Source organism: Zalophus californianus, chromosome 1 (assembly GCF_009762305.2).
Source record: "Zalophus californianus isolate mZalCal1 chromosome 1, mZalCal1.pri.v2, whole genome shotgun sequence".
Taxonomy (NCBI): Eukaryota; Metazoa; Chordata; class Mammalia; order Carnivora; family Otariidae; genus Zalophus; species Zalophus californianus.
In genome coordinates this window covers 42174848-42194382 of record NC_045595.1, presented here as the reverse complement: position 1 = coordinate 42194382, position 19535 = coordinate 42174848, and the positions used below count along the sequence as shown (strand labels likewise).

Here is a 19535-nt window from a genome sequence, read left to right as displayed (position 1 = left end):
TCAGTCTTCCCTCTGTAATGAAATAGTAACTATTTTCCTACTGATAAAGGACTCTGCCTTCTGAAATTACCAAGAAAGAAAAAATAAATTTAAAAATTAGGAAATGGTTGTAAGACTGAACACAACCCCATCAAAATAAACCTGCAGTTACAACAAAAACCTTCAAAACGATCACAGACCTGAGCTTACAAACAGAATTTTCCACACACTGCTCATTCTACGATCATTGGATTTTGAGATGCCATTTCCCTAGTGACTTAAAATCTTCCTATAGCATTTTAACAGCATTATCTATATATCCTAGCTTCCCTTTGGAGCCCTCACTGAGTTTTCATCCCTTGGAGATCACATTTATTTGTGTACATGATTTGAGTGAAAGCAAATCCAATAAGACTCCAGTTGAAACAAACGTATTTTTGGCACCTCAATACCGAAATTATGTATGCAAATTGGAGGTAGTCCAAAGAACAGCCAAGAGAATGATGAAGGGAATGGAGTGCTTGGCTAAGGAAGAAATGTAAGGCTTCTAAATGTCCCAGAGTGGGTAAACAACAATAAAGGAACATAACAGCTCATAAATATTTAAAAGGTGTAAACATCAAATATGGATAGGGATGATTAATTCTGGACAAGGGCACGGAGTTAGTTCTGATTATATCATCGAAAAGAAAGGGGAAAAAAAAGAAAAGAAAGAGGAAACTGTTTAGTATCATCATTTTGAAACATGAAACATTAATTATTTATGCAAAATATTCTAGCATCTAATGGAATCTTATCACTTTTGAATATCCCATTTCAAAAGATGCTGAAAAATTAACACTTAATTATGCAAAAGAAGAGAACTTCTTTCTGAAGAAGTCAACTTTACTTATTTTCCACTTAGGCTTTCTTTTTTTTAAGATATAATTAATTAATTACTTTGAGAGAGTGTGAGTGGGGGGAGGAGGAGAGGGAGAGAGAGGATCTCAGTCACACTCAGGCGCCTGAATTGGGGCTTGATCTCATGACCCTGAGATCATGACCTGTGTGGAAATCAAGAGTCAAATGCTTAACCAACTAAACCGCACAGGAGCCCCACCACTTAGGCTTTCTTGAGAGAGATTTCCATTTTGCAGAATACTCATTTGACAATACCTCATGCTTCTACTTCCTAGTGGTCCTGAAGTGGATTAGCCATATGTCAATGGTGAGACCAGGTCCCACTTAGCCAGGTAGGGAAATGAGAGAGAGGAGAGTTAAGGGAACATTAAAATTTATCAGAAACCAAGTTTGAGACTAGAAACTGCTAAGAAGATTGTCTAGATTACAGAATCTAGAAAAGCAATCCTGGAATTTAGCATAGAAGGTGCCCAAGGCAGCCACATGCAGAAGAATGAAACTGGACAATTTCCTTACACCATACACAGAAATAAACTCAAAATGGATGAAAGACCTAAACATGAGACAGGAATCCATCAAAATCCTAGAAGAGGCAGCAACCTCTTTGACCTCAGCCACAGCAACTTCTGGCTAGACACAACAGAAACAAAAGCAAAAATGAGCTAGTATGACTTCATTAAGATAAAAAGCTTTTGCACAGTGAGGAAACAGTTGACAAAACCAATAGACAACCAACAGAAAGGGAGAAGATATTTGTAAATGTGTTATCAGATAAAGGGTTAGCATCCAAAATCTATAAAGAATTTATCAAACTCAACACCCAAAGGGCAAATAATCCAGTCAAGAAATGGACATGACACAGACAAACATTTCTCCAAAGAAGACATCCAAATGGAGAACAGACACATGAAAAAATGTTCAACATCACTCGGCATCAGGGAAATACTAATCAAAACCACAATGAGATACCACCTCACACTAGTCAGAATGGCTAAAATTAACAAGACAGAAAACAATTAATGTTGGTGAGGATGCAGAGAAAGGGGAACCCTCCTATACTGTTGGTGGGAATGCAAGCCGGTGCAGCCACTCTGGAAAATAGTATGGAGGTTCCTCAAAAAGTTAAACATAGAGCTACCCTGTGACCCAGCAATTGCACTACTAGGTATTTACCCCAAAGATATAAATGTAGTGAACCAAAAGAGCACCTGCACCCCAATGTTTATAGCAGCAATGTCCACAATAGCCAAACTATGGAAAGAGCCCAGCTGTCCATCAACAGATGAATGGATAAAGAAGTGGTATATGTGGCATACCATATAAGTGGTATACACACACACACACACACACACACACACACACACACACACAGACACACAAAATGGAATACTGCTCAGCCTTCAAAAAAAAAAATGAAATCTTGGCATTTGCAATGATGTGGATGGAACTAGAGGGTATTATGCCAAGCAAAATAAGTCAATCAGAGAAAGACAATTATCATATGATTTCACTCATATGTAGAATTTAAGAAACAAAACAGGATCATAGAGGAAGGGAGGGAACAATAAAACAAGACAAAATCAGAGACGGAGACAAACCATAAGAGACTCTTAACTATAGGAAACAAACCGAGGGCTGCTGGAGGGGAGAGGGGTAGGGGAATAGGGTTACTGGGTGATGGGCATTAAGGAGGGCACGTGATGAAATGAGCACTGGGTCTTATGTACAACTGATGAATCACTGGACTCTACCTCTGAAACTAATAATACATATATGTTAATTAAGTGAATGTAAATAAAATAAAATGTAAAAAATAAAACTTCCTTAAAAAGAAACTGAAAAAAAAAAAAAGAAGGTGTCCCAGGAGCAATCAATCTATCAGGATAATGTTCCCCTCCCTTCATTCTTCCTTTCCTTTCTTTCTGCCCCCATCTTTATAAAGCATCTAGTATGTGCTAGGTTCAACCCTCAGGGTTAACAAAGCAAATATGTATTTGAACTGGACATTGCTCTCAAAGACATATTCATAAGACAAACAGTTAATTGCAATTGAATTGAGGACATATAAACACAATTAAAACAAGACAGAGGTAGGATCAGCCAAGTAAGTTGCCTTTGTGCAGGGTAATAGGGTTCTCCAGAGAAATACAACAAACAGGATATTCAGATAGATAGATATAAAGAAATTTACTATATATAGGAGTTGGCTCACATGACATGGAAGCTGAGAAATCCCCAGGATTTGCTGTCTACAAGCTGGAGAACGAGCAAAGCCCGTGGTGCAATTCAGTATGATTCCAAAGGCTCAAGAACCAAGATAGGACAGAAGATGGGTATCCCAGGTCAAACAGAGAACAAATTCACACTTCTTCTGCCTTTTTGTTCTATTCAGGTCCTCAATGAATTGGATGATGCCCACTCAAACTGGTGAGGGAGATCTTCTTTATTCAGTCTACAATTCAAATGCTAATGTCCTGCAGAAACAGACTCACAGACACACCCAGAAATAATGTTTTACCAGCTGTCTGGGCATCCCTTAGCCCCCGTCAAGCTGACAGAAAATTCATCACCATATGCAGTAAATACAGCACATTGCACTGAGAACATTTCAAAAACGAAAGGTTGTTATATCTTGTCCTCTCTAGAGTATAGGAGCCAAGCCCTGACATAACTAAACATGAGTGGTGTCTGACAGTAGATCTGGATGTCACTGGGAAATAATCAACACCTTTATGAAAACTTCATAGGCCAGCAAGGGGAGGCAGCTCTAATCTTCTCTCACATAATAGCACTTTGCTAAGACAAATTAAAACACTACTCTCTTACCTCCTAGGGCATGCAGCCCAGTCTCTGATATGATAGAACCCACCGGAGCCCATAAATCAGTGGGAGGGGCAGGGTGTAGAGATAAGCACCATCAACCAGTCTCAGCAGGTGACCCAAGTTGACACACCATATTTAACAAAGCCCATATTTTTTGAGTGACCTTCTGTTACAAAAATATAGTCTCTGTCATTCAACTACTTAAGCCTCTGTTAAGATGTATGGGTAATATCTTTGGATAAATTATACATAGATATGATTACAATTGAAATGTATAGGTGAACTTATATCAATCTGCTATGCACAAACTCAAACTCATAAAATTTCTAACACTTAAATTGTAGATTGTGCTGTGAACAAGTTCAGATAAATCTGGGTGTTGAAAAACAGCAAAAAGCAAAATTAGTATTCATATATTACAGTCTAATCAGAACCTTGGGAATCATTTCACTCTTTTTTTTTTTTTTAATTTGAGAGGCTCTTTGGAAGGGAAGGGGAGACTCCAAATGAAAATTTTTCAAAAGAAAATTGATGCTTGAGTGTGTGTGTGTGTGTGTGGGGGGTAATATCCAAGGACTAGGATTCCATAAACGCTTCCTGGAAGACACAAAAGCTGAATTTCTCAAGCACCACAATGAAAACTGATGGCAAGAGAACTGATTTTGTAGAACTAAGTAATAATTTGATCAGTCATCAAGAAAATGAACATATTTCAATAAAATAGTGAACTGTTGAGTATACAATTGTTTTGCAGGTTGCCATCCATTTTCATATCAAAAGACACAATTATTAATACATCATCATGACACAACCACAATTAAGGTTTCTCATAGTAGTATGATAACGACTTTTTAAAAATTTAATACCCTGGATATTGTATTTCATCCTTTAACTTCTGGAAATATTTACCTAGGTTTCTTGTGAATTAGAAATTTATTTAGGATGAGATCATGTCGTGCTTTAACATGACAAATGTACCCCTCATTACCCATCATCATCAAAGAATTTGATTAATCAGATTTTAGGAAGGGTTTTCTTCAAGAATATGAGTGTATACTGCAAATGCTTTTTAGTCATCTAGTAGACCTGTAGATTAAACAGAATTGGAAACCCTGTGCAGGGTAGCCCTCTTGGAGCCAGCTCCAAAAGAAGGATCTAAATACGGTGGAGGGACAAAACCACTCCAGTGCATGAGACAAAGAGACCAAATTTATTCAAAGCACACACACATACAATTTCCTCATAGACTTATTCTTGGAGTAGCCCCCCCCATTCATTTAGAAAGCCCTCCCTGGTTATCAGGCAGTAATTATGCTAACAAAGACTCAGAATCAAGGTGTTCCATCTATTTCCACATTATTTTCACCTGTTTCTTCATTATTTCATAGTTACTAAGATCCTAGTTTACAACCAGCATATAGAAAGATTCTGCATTCACCAGATAATATCTTAATTCTTCAGGAGTACATAGTCTATTGGTAATGAAATGTGCTCTTGAGAAAGTAAGAATAATATTATTCTTTCATTCATATCACTGGGGGAAAAACACTACTTTTTTTTCTTAAATCACTTTGTCTTTAAAAACTCATTTTGTTGACATTTACCAAACAATATTATGGACTAACCACAGTGCTACTAAGTGTTACCAAAATAGTCCAACTTAACCTGTACCTATAGGCAATCACAACTATTATTATTTCAATTTTATGAATTAGGAAACGGAGGTTTAAAAGGGCTGAGGGGCACCTGGGTGGCTCAGTCGTTAAGCGTCTGCCTTCGGCTCAGGTCATGATCTCAGGGTCCTGGGATCAAGTCCCGCATCGGGCTCCTTGCTCCACGGGAAGCCTGCTTCTCTCTCCCCTACTTCCCCTGCTTGTGTTCCCTCTCTGGCTGTCTCTATCAAATAAATAAAATCTTTAAAAAACTAAAAAATAAATAAAAGGGCTGAAACAGCTTCCCCATAACCACATCCCTGTGCGTCTGGCCCTGGAAAGTGGATTTTTCTCACTCCTCCAAACTCTCTGAAATTAGTTACAATTCAGCCTGGTACTGCACAAAGAACTTGAAAAAACTCCAAAGGAGGATTCAGGTCAGATTTCACATTGATCCAAATCCAAGGGACAGTTACTGAAGCTGAAAGCCCTCCAGACAATGAAGGGCTGAGCTCTGTTTGATGAAAATACAGGTTTTCTCCCCCTAAAACTTCAAGCCTCCTAAGAAGCCAACCTTCTCAGATCATAATGGTGAAATTCATTTTCTATAAAAAAATGACGTTTAAATAAATACCAGGATTCAACCTTCAAATATGCCAAGAGGTGAGCTTACAGAAAAATAACTTTTAGTTAAAGATTTTGCCCTTTCAAAAATAAGCCAGCATTTTAATGAAACTTACCAACAACCACCACTGCCCTCACATGTTATATACCTGGTCCATACCCTGTGTCACTCCCTCTGGCTACACTCTTCTACCATGCATTGCAATAATTAAATGCATTCAAAACTGTATAAGGCAAATGATTAAGAAAAATATTCTTACCAGTAAGTTAAGTTCCCCTTAAGTTTCTCTGCGGTATGTCTGCAGGATTAAGACAGGGTGACTGTTTGCAGTTTATAGCACCTAGAGATAGATTTGAAAGTTATAATTATGGAGATAATTTTTATCTAAAAAAAACCAAAAAACATTTTTAGGGGCTCCTGGGTGGCTCAGTCAGTTAAGTAGCTGACTCTTGATTTTGGCTCAGGTCATGATCTCAGGGTCCTGGGATGGAGCCCTGTATAGGGGGCCCATGCTCAGCTGGGAGTCTGCTTGAGGATTCTCTCTCTCCCTCTCCTCCCCAAAAAATCCCCAAATGCCTAAACAATATCACTGTTCTATTGCTATAAAAAGACATCCTATAGATTCCTATCTATGAATAAATGAAGCAGAGAGGGCAGACATGCAGAAAACAGCCACGTAATTATACTTCTCATTGAAAAAATTATGGACATGTCTTCTCTCACAAATTCAAGTATTTTGCAACAGACCACAGTATACAGGAATTTCTACCTGGCAGTCCTCCATGAACTGTTCTTCACAGTAGCCACTTACTTTTGTCTGAGGCTGTGACCAATGTGTCAACATAAAACAGTAGAGACTAAAGTGATGAGAGCTCTCTCAGAAAGCACTCTCCAAGACCAGAACTCTATGAATTACACAGTTAACATAAGCCTTGGATTCAAGAGACCAACTCTCACCCAGGTGTGCTAATTCCAAGGCTCCCATCTTTTTAAAAATCAACATAAGGAATAAAGGAAGTGTTTCAACCAATACATACAATCCTTTTACTGCTAATTCCCAGATAATTTGAGGCTTGACTTCCAATCCCTAAAAGATTGCTTATAAGCCTTTTTTCAGATGCTGTCCCACGAGTATACCTTTAAAAAGCTAAGACTTTCTGTTGAGCATAAGGACAGTCAAAAAAGTCAAAGAACTGGTTTTGCATACCAGTTGTCATAACTTAATGAGCATCATTCAGAAGAGCTAAATTCCATCTAGTAATTCTAACTCATTCTGGTAGAAATTACTAATTAAAGATAGTTATAAAACTACAATATTTTTGGCCTGACAAAAAGAGAAGAATGGTTAAAATATCCAAGCAACTCAATTCCCTTTCTTTGCATTATTTGACAGTATCTTTGGCCTTATTCCAAAAGCTGCTGCCAAAAAGTTATAAACAGATTGCAATGCCTTCACAGAGAACTTCACACCAATACACTGAAAAACAAATTCTACCCTGGCAAGTATGAGAATAGTCCCTACTGCTGTCCAATTGACCAAGTGACACACTGCACAGGCTGTGCCCTGTCTACTTTTGTTTAGTGACCTCATTTCAAACCCTTTAGGCCTACTTCTAACACCATTATTATTTGCATTATAACACACAGAATTGTTTATGGAAGACTAACAACGCATAGAACAACATTTAATATGGCTCCTCATCCATGGCACACATTGCTAGAGAATTATTGTGTTTACTGAGTTCTACAGGCTAATAGAAGAGTTTGACCTAACTAGAGGAGCACAGAAAATCACCATCATTTTGGTGCGTCCAGCATCCTGTATGTGTTACAACAGTCATTCAACAGGGAAAAGAAGAAATGAAATATTTGCACATGTTGATTCCAAAAAGTATCTACTGATGTCCTGCCCCACTGAATGAGGCTGAACTTAAATGATGTGATATAGGATGTCCTTTATCTATCCCAATGATAAAGAATGTTACAAATCAGATATTTTATTCTACAACCAGGGAGCCACTTTTATAGTTCTAATATTAAATCTCTCTGAGACATCTTTCCAAAACCCAACCATGTCATACAGCTACTACAAGGGGCTCTTCCCAATGGCTCCCACCTTCTTAACACTCTCAGGGACACCCATGACAACAGGGATCAGTGCCCGTGCTGAATTATCCACACTCTTGCTTAGCATTTTCAAGACTATTGTTTGGCATTAGGCATGAAGACTGTAGCTACTGATCAAACTTATTTGTATGCTCACAGCAGCAGCATATGCCTGCTGAGCTCTCATCTGCTTCATTCAACTTTGGTTGAGAAAGCATTGCCATTAATCATGGATATAAGTTCTTTGCAACTAATCCAGTCACCGTGTGTGTGTGTGTGTGTGTGTGTGTGTGTGTGTGTGTGTGTGTGTGTGTGTGTGTGTGTGGCGTTGGTGAATATAAAGGATTATCTCTTATTATTAGGTCTTTCATTATTTCATGTTGTAGGTATATGAGCTCCAAAACAGGGTACAGAGACAATCCTTTAGAATGCAACAATTATATATGTATTTGAAATTATAACACATATTAAAAAACCTCTATGTTGATATTAAAATATCTCTATATACATATGTGAGTATACACGCTATTTTAAAATCATTTTATTTCATTCTTTCTAATTCTTGTTTCCTTTTCTGTTTTCTTATAGTAATATTTAGCACACTATGGACAATTCAGATATGCATATATTGGACATATAGGCTCAAACATTTTTAATGATAAGGGAGTGCACACACACACAACAATACTGTAGTCCAAGAAAATGTCTTTCTCATTTTACTTTTATGATATTTATCAGGATATATAATTCTTTGAAATTATTTAATCTACAAGACTTTATCCTTTCTCCCACCATCATTGATATAGATACCAATATCTTATTTTCTATTCTTAGCAAATAGTTGTTTGTTTCTTTTTCCAAAGTCCCTAAGTTTCCTCTACTTAAGAGATTTGAATAAATATACCTACCAAATGCAAAGAGGGGAATAAATAGAAAAACTGATGGGAAAATCTAAAGAATCTTGAAGTATATTAAAGCAAAATGGGCCTTTGGGCCCTTGTTGGTTGGTTGCTTTTTTACTGGGGAAAAAATAAAGCATGAGTGAAAAAAATATATAAATATATAGTGTAGGTACATCAAATTAAAATGTACTCACTTAAGGAAACAAAACACGGAAAGAGAGAGAAAGCACGCTAGAGGGAGAAATGGAACTTCCTCAAAAGCAAAAGGCATTAACGGTGGAAAGGTGGATGAGGCTGGTCCACTCAGTGAACAGCACACCTGTGGCAGCAGCTTTGAATCAGTTAAACTCAGGTCATCAGGCCTTCCTAATATGGACATCTTACTGCTCTGGTTATTTAGTATTTGAAAATAGTATTTTCCACACAATGTGGGCCCTGAAAGCAAACCAATGACTTCATCAGGTGCTTAGCAAAAGAAGTGGTGATCTCTTCCAATCCTGAAGGAAAAGTTGGCTGCCTAAGAATTATTTAGAGATAATATATCACTTTTCTACATGGCACATTCCTAGAATATTTTTTTTTAAAGATTTTATTTATTTATTTGACAGAGAGAGACACAGTGAGAGAGGGAACACAAGCAGGAGGAGTGGGAGAGGGAGAAGCGAAGCAGGCTTCCCGCAGAGCAGGGAGCCCGATGTGGGGCTCGATCCCAAGACCCTGGGATCATGACCTGAGCCGAAGGCAGACGCTTAACGACTGAGCCACCCAGGCGCCCCATTCCTAGAATATTTTTAAGGTGAATTCTCTTTACTTACTGAATTTCCAACACATCATATGTAAATTGCAACTGCATTCTGGACAAAATTAACTAAAGACCAAATGGCTGTCACAATACTCTTGCTAGGTTTCACTCTGTATTTTATACAATGAATCTTGAGTTCAATAAGGACATATTTCGATTGTTACTGTTACCCCCGTGTCACTGCCTGGCCCCATAATGAAGCTTAATAAATACATTTTGGATGGAGTTAAATGTATGCAAGCTACACATACCAGAAAAATAGCAGTACCTGACAGTTACTCAATCTGACAGTCACAGGTGTGAATGTCACACACCATTAGAGTAGGAGTCACCACCTTACCACCACTGTGCCTATCAAAGGGACACTGTAACATAGAGAAAAAAGAGACAGAGGAGCTGAAAATAAAGTGTGCCCTTACTCCCTGTGTGACATAACCTTCTGGAACGGCAAAGGTCTCGTCGGTAAGTAAGGGATAACGGTATCTATCTGGCAGGATAGGTGTGAAGGATAAGGACTAACTTGTATAAAATGCTTAGCTCAGGGCTGGGATCTAAAAGGTGTTCAGTAACCTGAGGGGCAGCACAGATCCCCTTTACCACCCAGAGGCAATCAATGAGGCTGGGAGGAGCACTTGATCAGACATAACTGAAACTCAGCCAATGGGATGAAACCACACTACCTCAAATGGTGACACCGGAGCCTTGACAAATGCTCTATAAGCCACATGTGTGAGCAGTTACATGTCTTATTCTCACAAGACAGAAAAGGGTTTCTTTAATAATGTTTTTCAAGCTTGTGAGTTTTCCTTAAGGCCAGAAAAAAACAAACAAACCTCTTTCATTTTTGCCTCCCTAGTACTCAAGAACAGTGACTGCCATATTGTCAAATACTGGTTGCTTAATAAATGTACATTGAATGAAAATACCTATTCTATACGTTTGTGTTGTGTGTTTACATGTGTGTATGTGTGCAGTGTATGTATGTATTTGGAATCAAGAGTGGCTATTTTTTATGTTTTTATTTTACTTTATTTTAAAAATGTACCTAATCTCAATTAATCTCAAACACTGGAGATGTTTTAGTGATTTTAAAAACAGACTGAGAGCACCTCAGCTTTCTGTCAATATTTGGGTCAATATTCTTAAAAAGTTGGGATTGAAAACACCTCTCTTTCTCTCATCAACTAGCATTTGCTTGGCAGAAATGAGCTCTTGATTCAAATCACTGAAGTCCATATGCTCAAAATGTGTACCAAGATACTCAATTCGATTTTTTTGAATGAATATAGTTTTTTTTAAAGGAAAATGATACATGATGCAAATAATATTCCCTAGAATAAAGCTGGTAGTACAGTAAAAATGAGCACACAATAGAAATTCTTCAATATGCTTAACATAAAATGATACACAATAAAATGAGAATTAGGAAAACTATGATCAACAGCAAAAGTTGCTTTGGAAATTATTATAAGCAAAACCACATACAAGAAATATGAAAATGTTGAATTTTGCACTATGTTAACTAACTAGAATTTAAATAAAAAATTGGGGGGAAAAATTGAGTTTGTTCCTATGAATACATTTGAAGGAATACTGTGAAAGAAAATAGTCCCCATTTCTGATCACTAGTTGCAGCATGGGTTTACTCAAAAACAATTACTGACCCCCTGCTAAAGGTCATATAGGATTTTTCTTCTAACATTAATTGAAGACATACTTTGTGCTGCACGTTGTACTAAGTAATTTATCTGTGATTCACAAGTGCCCTCTAAATTAGGTACGACTGACCCTAATTTTATAGAAGATGTAATGAATTCAAATAGATTAGGGAGCCTGTACAACATCACGATGAGAGTGAGTGGCAACAGCCATGATGGGAACGTGTCCATGTAACTAGAAGCTCATGGCTTTATCTACACTAGCCTGACTTCCTTATTCCATCATTCATGTAATATACCTTGAGTTTGAGGGGGGCGGAGCAAGATGGCGGAGGAGTAGGAGACCTAGATTTTGTCTGGTCTCAGGAATTCAGCTGAATAGGGATCAAACCATTCTGAACACCTACGAACTCAACAGGAGATCGAACAGGAGAGTAGCAACAACTCTCTGAACAGAGAAGCGACCACTTACTGGAAGGTAGGACATGCGGAGAAGTGAATCCGAGGCGATATTCGGGAGGATAAACGGCGGGGGAGGGGCCTCCGCCGGCCGCTTCTGGCAAGTGCTAGAGCCCCGGAGCACAAAATCGGACCTTTTAAAAGTTGGCTCGGCGGAGGGACGTCGCTGCAGTGGCTAAGCGGGGGGTGGAATCCTCCCGGGACAGTGTGGTCTCAGGACCCTTGGGGTCACAGAGAGACCGGGGGTGCCTGAGTGCGGCAGAGCTCCCAGGTGTCGGGGCGGGGAAGCCGGCTGCAGATACGGAGCAGAGTCGCGGGCTCTCAGCTCGGGGTTGCCATAAACTGTGATCTGCGGCCCAGTCGGGGCACGGCTCCCCCAGCAAGGACCCAACAAGCAGCAGATCCGGGGAGACTCCCCTTCCTTCCCGGGGAGGAGCGGTGCGGGAACGCACTGCAGGGATCTGCTGGGTTTGGAGACTCCGAGCGGGGTCGGGTGCCAGAGATAGCAACGCTCGATCACAGGCCGGGTGAGCACGGAGAGCGGCCGGAGACCGGGGACACGGGAGTGACTGCTTTTCTCTGGGGGCGCACTGAGGAGTGGGGCCCCGAGTTCTCGGCTCCTCCGGGCGGAGACTGGGAGGCCGCCATTTTCGCCCTGGTCCTCCAAAGCTGTACCGAGAGCTTGCAGGGAACAAAAGCTCCTGAGAGCAAACTGGAGCAGCTTCCTTAGCCCGGACCGACAAGGGCGGGGCAATTCCGCCTCCGGCAAAGACATTTGGAAACCACAGCAACAGGCCCCTCCCCCAGAAGATCAACACAAACAGCCAGCAAGCCAAGACCAAGTTGATCGATCAAGGAGAATAGGAGAACTCCAGCGCTAGGGGAATACTGCACATAGATTCATGGCTTCTTTTTTTTTTTTTTTTTTTTACCATGATTCATTATTTCATCAAAGTTAATTTTTGTTGACTTTTTTTTATTTTTCTTTTTCCCTTTTTCAACCAACATCTTATAAATCCCTTTTTTAAAAAAAAAAAAAACATTTTTTTTTTCATTTTTAGAGTCATATTTTATCCCTTCATAGTAGTTATCCTTGTTTTTGGCATATATATATAAGTTGTTCTCTCTTTAAAATTTTGAGGTACAGTTTCTTCTAACAGATCAAAATATACCCTAAATCACTAGTGTATGGCTTTGTTCTAGTCTCCTGCCTGATCACATTCTCTCCCTTTTTCCTTTTTTTTTTTTTCCTTAAATCTTCTTTCTTTTTTCAAACAACTTATCTTACCAAGTCCTTTTATAAAATCTTTTATAATTTTCATCTTTACAGTCATCTTCCATCCCTTCATTGTATCAACCCTTATTTTGTACATATATGTCTTTCTTCCTTTAAAATTTTAGGAGGCACTTTTTTCTAACAGACCAAAATACGCCCAAAATCTAGTGTGTGGCACTGATCTATGCACTAGCCTGATCATATTTGATCATATTCTGCCTTTTTTGAATTGTTTTGTTTTTGTTTTTATCTTTTTTTTTTCTTTTTCTCTTTCTTTTTTCTTTCTTTCCCTTTCTTTTCCCCTGGTTTCAGGTCTTTTCTGATTTGTATACAGTATATTTGCTGGGGACGTAGTAAACCTGTTAGCCTTTTGTTCTCTCATTCATCTATTCTCCTCTGGACAAAATGACAAGACGAAAGAAATCACCTCAGCAAAAAGAACAAGAGGTAGTACCGTCAGCCAGGGACCTACTCAATACGGACATTAGTACGATGTCGGACCTAGAGTTCAGAATCATGACTTTAAAGATACTAGCTGGGCTTGAAAAAAGCGTGGAAGTTATTAGAGAAACCCTTTCTGGAGAAATAAAAGAACTAAAATCTAACCAAATCGAAATCAAAAAGGCTATTGATGAGGTGCAATCAAAAATGGGGGCACTAAATGCTAGGATAAATGAGGCAGAAGAGAGAATCAGCGATATAGAAGACCAAATGATAGAAAATAAAGAGGCTGAGAAAAAGAGAGAGAAACAACTACAGGATCACGAGGGCAGAATTCGAGAGATAAGTGATACGATAAGACGAAACAACATTAGAATAATTGGGATCCCAGAAGAAGAAGAGAGAGAGAGAGGGGCAGAAGGTATATTGGAGCAAATTATAGCAGAGAACTTCCCTAATGTGAGGAAGGAAACAGGCATTAAAATCCAGGAGGCACAGAGAACCCCTCTCAAAATCAATAAAAATAGGTCAACACCCCGACATCTAATAGTAAAACTTACGAGTCTCAGAGACAAAGAGAAAATCCTGAAAGCAGCTCGGGAGAAGAGATATGTAACCTACAATGGTAGAAACATTAGATTGGCAACAGACCTATCCACAGAGACCTGGCAGGCCAGAAAGGACTGGCAAGATATCTTCAGAGCACTAAACGAGAAAAATATGCAGCCAAGAATACTATATCCAGCTAGGCTATCATTGAAAATAGAAGGAGAGATCAAAAGCTTCCAGAACAAACAAAAACTAAAAGAATTTGCAAACACGAAACCAGCCCTCCAAGAAATATTGAGAGGGGTCCTCTAAGCAAAGAGAGAACCTAAAAGCAGCAAAGAGCAGAAACGAACACAGACAACAGACAGTTAACAGTCACCTTACAGGTAATACAATGGCACTAAATTCATACCTTTCAATAGTTACCCTGAATGTAAATGGGCTCAATGCCCCAATCAAAAGACACAGGCTATCAGATTGGATTAAAAAACAAGACCCATCAATATGCTGTCTGCAAGAGACTCATTTTACACGCAAAGACACCCCCAGATTGAAAGTGAGGGGGTGGAAAACCATTTACCATGCTAATGGACACCAAAAGAAAGCTGGGGTGGCAATCCTTATATCAGACAAACTAGATTTTAAAACAAAGACTGTAATAAGAGATGAGGAAGGACACTATATCCTACTTAAAGGGTCTATCCAACAAGAAGATCTAACAATTGTAAATATCTATGCCCCGAACATGGGAGCAGCCAATTATATAAGCCAATTAATAACAAAAGCAAAGAAACACATTGACAACAATACAATAATAGTGGGGGATTTTAACACCCCCCTGACTGAAATGGACAGATCATCTAAGCAAAAGATCAACAAGGAAATAAAGACGTTAAATGACACACTGGACCAAATGGACTTCACAGACATATTCAGAACATTCCATCCCAAAGCAACGGAATACACATTCTTCTCTAGTGCCCATGGAACATTCTCCAGAATTGATCACATCCTAGGTCACAAATCAGGTCTCAATCGGTACCAAAAGATTGGGATCATTCCCTGCATATTTTCAGACCACAATGCTTTGAAACTAGAACTCAACCACAAGAGGAAAGTCGGAAAGAACTCAAATACATGGAGGCTAAAGAGCATCCTACTAAAGAATGAATGGGTCAACCAAGAAATTAAAGAAGAATTAAAAAAATTCATGGAAACCAATGAAAATGAAAACACAACTGTTCAAAATCTTTGGGATACAGCAAAGGCAGTCCTGAGAGGAAAGTATATAGCAATACAAGCCTTTCTCAAGAAACAAGAAAGGTCTCAAATACACAACCTAACCCTACATCTAAAGGAGCTGGAGAAAGAATAGCAAAGAAAGCCTAAACCCAGCAGGAGAAGAGAAATCATAAAGATCAGAGCAGAAATCAATGAACTAGAAACCAAAAGAACAGTAGAACAGATCAACGAAACTAGGAGCTGGTTCTTTGAAAGAATTAACAAGATTGATAAACCCCTGGTCAGACTGATCAAAAAGAAAAGAGAAATGACCCAAATCAACAAAATCATGAATGAAAGAGGAGAGATCACAAGCAACACCAAAGAAATACAAACAATTATAAGAACATATTATGAGCAACTCTATGCCAGCAAATTAGATAACCTGGAAGAAATGGGTGCATTCCTAGAGATGTATCAACTACCAAAATTGAACCAGGAAGAAATAGAAAACCTGAACAGACCTATAACCACTAAGGAAATTGAAACAGTCATCAAAAATCTCCCAAGAAACAAAAGCCCAGGGCCAGATGGCTTCCCAGGGGAATTCTATCAGACATTTCAAGAATTAATACCTATTCTCCTGAAACTGTTCCAAAAAATAGAAATGGAAGGGAAACTTCCAAACTCATTTTATGAGGCCAGCATTACCTTGATCCCAAAACCAGACAAAGACCCCATCAAAAAAGAGAATTACAGACCAATATCCTTGATGAACATGGATGCAAAAATTCTCACCAAAATACTAGCCAATAGGATCCAACAGTACATTAAAAGGATTATTCACCACGACCAAGTGGGATTTATTCCTGGGCTGCAAGGCTGGTTCAACATCCGCAAATCAATCAACGTGATACAATACATTAACAAAAGAAAGAACAAGAATCATATGATCCTCTCAATAGATGCAGAAAAAGCATTTGACAAAGTACAACATCCTTTCTTGATCAAAACTCTTCAGAGTATAGGGATAGAGGGTACATACCTCAATATCATAAAAGCCATCTACGAAAAACCTACAGCGAATATCATTCTCAATGGGGAAAGGCTGAGAGCTTTTCCCCTAAGGTCAGGAACGCGGCAGGGATGTCCACTCTCACCACTGCTATTCAACATAGTATTAGAAGTCCTAGCCACAGCAATCAGACAACAAAAAGAAATCAAAGGCATCCAAATCGGCAAAGAGGAAGTCAAACTCTCACTCTTTGCAGATGATATGATACTGTATGTGGAAAACCCAAAAGACTCCACCCCAAAACTGCTAGAACTCATACAGGAATTCAGTAAAGTAGCAGGATATAAAATCAATGCACAGAAATCAGTGGCATTCCTATACACCAACAACAAGACAGAAGAGAGACAAATCAAGGAGTCTATCCCATTTACAATTGCACCCAAAACCATTAGATACCTAGGAATAAATCTAACCAAAGAGGCAAAGGATCTGTACTCAGAAAACTATAAAATACTCAGGAAAGAAATTGAAGAAGACACAAAGAAATGGAAAAACGTTCCATGCTCATGGATTGGGAGAATCAACATTGTGAAGATGTCAATGCTACCTAGAGCAATCTACACATTCAATGCAATCCCTATCAAAATACCATCCACTTTTTTCAAAGAAATGGAACAAATAATCCTAAAATTTGTATGGAACCAGAAGAGACCCAGAATAGCCAGAGGAATACTGAAAAAGAAAAGCAAAGCTGGTGGCATCACAATTCCGGACTTCCAGCTCTATTACAAAGCTGTCATCATCAAGACAGTATGGTACTGGCACAAAAACAGACACATAGATCAATGGAACAGAATTGAGAGCCCAGAAATGGACCCTCAACTCTATGGTCAACTTATTTTTGACAAAGCAGGAAAGAATGTCCAATGGCAAAAAGACAGTCTCTTCAACAAATGGTGTTGGGAAAATTGGACAGCCACATGCAGAAGAATGAAACTGGACCATTTCCTTACACCACACACAAAAATAGACTCCAAATGGTTGAAAGACTTAAACGTGAGACAGGAGTCCATCCAAATCCTAAAGGAGAACACAGGTAGCAACCTTTTCGACCTTAGCCGCAGCAACTTCTTCCTAGAAACATCGTCAAAGGCACGGGAAGCCAGGGCAAAAATGAACTATTGGGATTTCATCAAGATAAAAAGCTTCTGCACAGCAAAAGAAACAGTCCACAAAACCAAAAGACAACCGACAGAATGGGAGAAAATATTTGCAAATGACGTATCAGATAAAGGGCTAGTATCCAAAATCTATAAAGAACTTATCAAACTCAACACTCAAAGAACAAATAATCCAATCAAGAAATGGGCAGAAGACATGAACAGACATTTCTCCAAAGAAGACATCCAAATGGCCAACAGGCACATGAAAAAGTGCTCAACATCGCTTGGCATCAGGGAAATCCAAATCAAAACCTCAATGAGATACCACCTCACACCCGTCAGAATGGCTAAAATTAACAAGTCAGGGAACGACAGATGTTGGCGGGGATGTGGAGAAAGGGGAACCCTCCTACACTGTTGGTGGGAATGCAAGCTGGTGCAACCCCTCTGGAAAACAGTATGGAGGTTCCTCAAACAGTTGAAATTAGAGCTACCGTTCGATCCAGCAATTGCACTACTGGGTATTTACCACAAAGATACAAATGTAGGGACCCGAAGGGGTACATGTACCCCAATGTTTATAGCAGCAATGTCCACCATAGCCAAACTGTGGAAAGAGCCAAGATGCCCATCGACAGATGAATGGCTAAAGAAGAGGTGGTATATATACACAATGGAATATTATGCAGCCATCAAAAGGAATGAGATCTTGCCATTTGCAACGACGTGGATGGAACTGGAGGGTGTTATGCTGAGTGAAATAAGTCAATCAGAGAAAGACATGTATCACATGACCTCACTGATATGAGGAATTCTTAATCTCAGGAAAGAAACTGAGTGTTACTGGAGTGGTTGGGGGTGGGAGGGATGGGGTGGCTGGATGATAGATATTGGGGAGGGTATGTGCTACGGTGAGCGCTGTGAATTGTGCAAGACTGTTGAATCACAGATCTGTACTTCTGAAACAAATAATGCAACATATTTTAAGAAAAAAGAAAAAGAAGAAGATAACAGGAGAGGAAGAAAAGGGGAGTATGTCAGAGGGGGAGACGAACCATGAGAGATGATGGACTCTGAAAAACAAACTGAGGGTTCTAGAGGGGAGGGGGATAGGGGGATGGGTTAGCCTGGTGATGGGTATTGAGGAGGGCACGTTCTGCATGGAGCACTGGGTGTTATGAACAAACAATGAATCATGGAACACTGCACCAAAAACTAATGATGTAATATATGGTGATTAACATAACAATAAAAAATTAAAAAAAAATGACTAAAAAAAAAATATATACCTTGAGTTTGAGAAAAGGATTACATGGTAGTTATTTCACTATCTCCTACTATTTTTTAAAGTCATACATCCAACTCTTGTAAGGAAGCTAATAGCATCATGTGGAGAAACTTGCAAAGAATACTCTAGGGCAAGTCAGAAGACCATGTGAATGTTATTGCTAGCTTTATCATTAACAATGCTTCTTAACAGCAAGTTTCTTAACCAAGTTAGGTCTCAGTAGCCTCATTTACAACATGAGAATGCTAACAACTATTTTTTAGAGTTTCCTTTTGCCTTAAAAGTTTATGATTACAGGAAAGGGGTGCCTGGGTGGCTCAGTCGGTTAAGCGGCCAACTCCTGATTTTGGCCCACGTAGAGATCTCAGGGTCCTGGGATGGAGTCCTGTGTTGGGCTCCACCCTAAGCAGGGAGTCTGCTTGAGATTCTCCCTCTCCCTCTACCCCTCCCCTGCTCACATGTGCTCCAGCTCTCTCTTTCTCTCTCTCAAATAAATGTGCATTCCTATGTTAATTGAGGCATTATTCACAATAACCAAGCTATAAACAACCTATGTGTCTGCTGATGGATGAATGGATAAAGAAATACTGACACACACACACATACACACACTGAAATATGATTCAGCCATAAAAAAGAAGGAAATCCTGCCATTTGCAACAACATGGATAAACCC

The 19535-nt window shown here is 39.2% G+C and overlaps 1 protein-coding gene across 18 annotated transcripts in view; it reads right to left on the bottom strand.

The window, feature by feature from the left end:
* The window catches only part of CHL1 (cell adhesion molecule L1 like), a 209788-nt gene that overhangs the window by 155961 nt on the left and 34292 nt on the right, over positions 1-19535 (bottom strand). For 8 of the 18 annotated variants that reach the window (XM_027585988.2, XM_027585990.2, XM_027585991.2 and 5 more), the window contains one exon: positions 6239-6319. The exons of the other annotated variants lie outside the window; for them this stretch is intronic. The gene's annotated coding sequence lies outside the window, so the exon portion shown is untranslated. The remainder of the gene's footprint in view (positions 1-6238; positions 6320-19535) is intronic. 18 annotated transcript variants of the gene reach the window in all.